The sequence below is a fragment of the Octodon degus genome, unplaced genomic scaffold, assembly GCF_000260255.1.
Source record: "Octodon degus isolate 3935 unplaced genomic scaffold, OctDeg1.0 scaffold00050, whole genome shotgun sequence".
NCBI lineage: Eukaryota > Metazoa > Chordata > Mammalia > Rodentia > Octodontidae > Octodon > Octodon degus.
This window is the reverse complement of record NW_004524626.1, coordinates 4,159,644-4,163,413: the sequence shown is the minus strand read 5'-3', so window position 1 is coordinate 4,163,413 and position 3,770 is coordinate 4,159,644. Positions and strand designations below refer to the sequence as shown.

At 34.6% G+C, this 3,770-nt stretch overlaps 1 pseudogene; it reads right to left on the bottom strand.

Annotated features, from left to right (window-relative positions):
• Positions 1-859: 859 nt before the first annotated feature.
• On the bottom strand, positions 860-2,558 carry LOC105742414 (annotated as a pseudogene).
• Positions 2,559-3,770: the final 1,212 nt, after the last annotated feature.

Genomic DNA, 3,770 nt, shown 5'->3' with positions numbered 1-3,770 from the left:
ATGCATTGTGTTAATTATTGAAACTGTCCTACCAATTTGATTTGAAACTGTCTCATTGCTATTTGTTTCTCAATAAAATTATGAAAAAAAAGAAAGTTATACATTACATTCATTCTTGTTAACAATAGCTTAACATTTCTGTGCTTAATATCAGTAGAACAATATTATTCATAATATATCTTAACTATTGTAGCTATACTAATAAAGGTTTTGCTTTTTCATATTGATGAGCCCTCTTATTCTGCTTGTGGGTTCTCATATTTTTTAAAAATAATTTTACTGAGAAACAAATAGCAATGAGACAGTTTCAAAATCGATAAATAGGACAGTTTCAATAATTAATACATTGTATATTGTTGTCTTAGAGGTTATTCATTGTACAAGATGCAGACACGATATCCTGTCCACAAACACTATTAGAACAAATTTCTCTATTCATTGAAATAAGAGAATGCAGCTGTATATCTATCCTAACTATTTTGAATATACAGATGCAAAATAGTTGTTCATTTGTATTCTCTTTTTATGTTTAGTTTTTTTCAGAGAAGGGTATTGCATTTTTATTTAAATATTGTTCTCTTAGTTTACAGGTATCAGCATATACAGTTATTCAGGGTGAGAATCCTACCAATTAACTACTAGCTTCAAAAACATGCTGCAGATTCTCAGGATCCTTGCCTTACCCATCTCATGTGTATAAATGTATGGCTTTGCCCCTGTCATGTTTCCCACCTTTTCTCCTTGCCCTCTCCTCATTGTTCAATCCTCAAGTTCTCACTTTCCTTTTAATTGTGTTATACCTTTCTATTTGGATTTCTTCTTTTGAGTTTTTTTTTTTTTTGCTTGATGAATAAGTTTATTGGTCTTTATCTGAAAAATCTTCATAGAAATTTGGTTTAACTCTCAGCAGCATGCTCCTGAGCTCTGAAGAAGCTTGCCTTCTTTTGAGCTACCCAATCTTTCTTCTGAGCAAGAGACATTTTGGGATGGTTCCACCTCTTCTTTTTAGCTTCTCTCTTTGGCTTCTTTTCATAGACTGGATTCTCTCGTATAGCAGCATGAGCTTTCTTATACATCTCCTCCATCATGTCTGGAATTACATTGTTCTTTATGTACTGAGAGAACTGTTTCTTGTAAGCATCTTCATCTTCTTCCATTAGGTAGCACATATAGTCTGCAACATTCTGACCCATGATGTGTTTCTGATGTACTTCTGCATTAAATTCCTTGCTTTCAGAGTCATAACCAGGGAATCATTTGGTACTGTGAGGGATAGACAGGCCTCCATCCACAGCACCCTGTAGGGCTCCAAAAACCTTATTGCCAGTTGTAGTTCTGGCGAGGCCTGCATCCAAGTAGCAGGTGAAGGCACCAGGTTTGCCATCAATGCTTTCCACATTGTATTCATCTCCAATCACCTCTACCTGGCCTTCATAGATCTCACCCATGCCAAACCTATTGAGAAGCCTGCGGGCCAGCAGCAGGCCAGTACAATATGCCGCAGCATAATTTGTTAGACCAACTTTCACACCATACTTTGCTTTGTTTTTTATAGAACAATAATCCAATATTTGTTTCTTAGTAAAATATGTTAAGCACAGTATTTAAATTGCATTTCTCTGAAAAGCATTTGGTATATTAAATAGCAGAAGGCATATTAAATAGCTCTATAAACATTTTCTGGCATACTCTTAACAGCATAATGATTATAAAGAAATTTAAATCCACTCATGCATCAAGACCTTTCCATTATAATACTGTAAACTAAACAAAAAGTGTGGAAAACTGCATTGTTCTCAAAATGCAGACTGAATAGCTTGCTGGATATTAGCAGGTGGCTACATCATTTTTCTGAGCTTGAGAAAAAAGGTGCCTATTGCAGGCTGTGTTTTTTAAAGAACCAATTCGGTAGGGAGGCAGAATGTAGTTGAGAGGTGAAAATTAAAGATGGTTATTTCTATTTTGTATCCATTCTGAGGAGTTCATTCATTTTCAAAAGATGCTATCATGCTTGGGACTAATGTTAGGGTGAATACAGGGACGCTCTATAATAATATTTTGTGAGAAGATAAAATGGTAAAATAAAACCTATGATATTAAAAAGATGCTGAATGAAGATACAAAAAGGGTATTCTTCCAGAGTGTTGAAGGCTGGTGCAAGATGTGAGCTGTGTGTGTGCTGGGCCGCAGGTAGGCTTTGGCGATGGTTCACCAAGGCAAGTACTAGGATTTATTGGTCTTGCCCGTGGTGCGGTTCTCACCCTCCTCTCCTAATCAGCAGTGCTAAGAACGGTCACACCATACTTTGGTAGTTCATGTGCGTATGCCGCACAGACTATGATATCCCCTTCAATATGGGCATACGCAATCTGAAAAATGATATCTCTGTTAGTTACATGAACTATCATCCTGTATTTAGGCATGCTGTACTTATTTTTGTCCTGTATTACCAAGCGTTTCCTAGCATAGTAATCAGTTTTTCCCTCTTGTCGTCTTCTAAACTTCACTTGGTATCTCTTAAAGTAGGCCTTATTCTTGACAACCTTAACAAAACCCATCCTGTGTAATATAGACCCGCATCCGCAGCCCTACACAGACCTGCAGGCCAAGCAGCACCACAGGGGGAAAAAGCTTGAGTTCTTATATTAGGGAGACTATATGATATTTACACATGTGGGTCTGGTTTATTTCACTTATGAATATATCTTCAAGTGGTATCCACTTAAATATGAAGGCTTCTAGTTTATCATTCTTTATAGCTGAGTAATAGTCCATTCTATAAAAATACCACATCTTTTTCATCCATTCCTCAGGTGATGGGCATCTTTGTTGTTTCCAAGATTTGGCTATCACAAATTGTGCTGCTATAAACATAGGTACATATATATCACTATGACATGACGTTTTCAGTTCTTCTGGGAAAATTCCCAGTAGGGGGATAGCTGGTTTGAATGGGATTTCCAGTCCTAGCTTTTTAAGGATACTCCACACTGATTTCCATAATGGCTATATTGTTCTCATATTAATTTAATGTTTTCCTTTAAAATTCATCTAAAATAATCAATGCTTTCCTGAGTTCATGCACCTACAGTATATGAATGGCAATGGAGTACACATCTCTGACAAAAGTAAACAAAAAGAGGATAAAGATGGACAATTTTGTAGTAAAAAATATATATGTGTATATCCAAAATAGCATAAATATACAGATACTTTCTCTTAGTTCAATGAGAAATAGGTTTTGAACTAATAGTGTTTAGACAAGATATCATGTCTGCATCTTGTACCAGGAATAACTACTACAAAGAGAATTTTCAATGTATTAATTATAACTGTACTACTAACCTGTTTTGAAACTATATCATTGCTATTTCTTTCTAAATAAAATTATTAAAATTAAAAAAAGAAATAAATCTAGAATTTTATACTGCACTATGATGCTATCATACTAAATATGTAACAAAATTATGCTAACCCGTGTTCTTTGAATTTTGCCATTAAACTCATACAAGAATAGTTAAGGGCTATCCATGTCATACTCTGTAAATGGTAGATTATTTATTATTTTCACATTTGCTTAATTCATCAAAGAAGTTTCCATGCACAAAAATTATACTAACCTTTATTCATATGGGTAATTAGTAGGATTTGTGGATATATAAATACGTTTTTAAAGGTTTGTAAATCTTTAGAAAAATAATGCTAAACTGATACTCATAGCATCTCCAAGTAAAGTTCAAACATTATATATGAATGCAGATGCCACATCA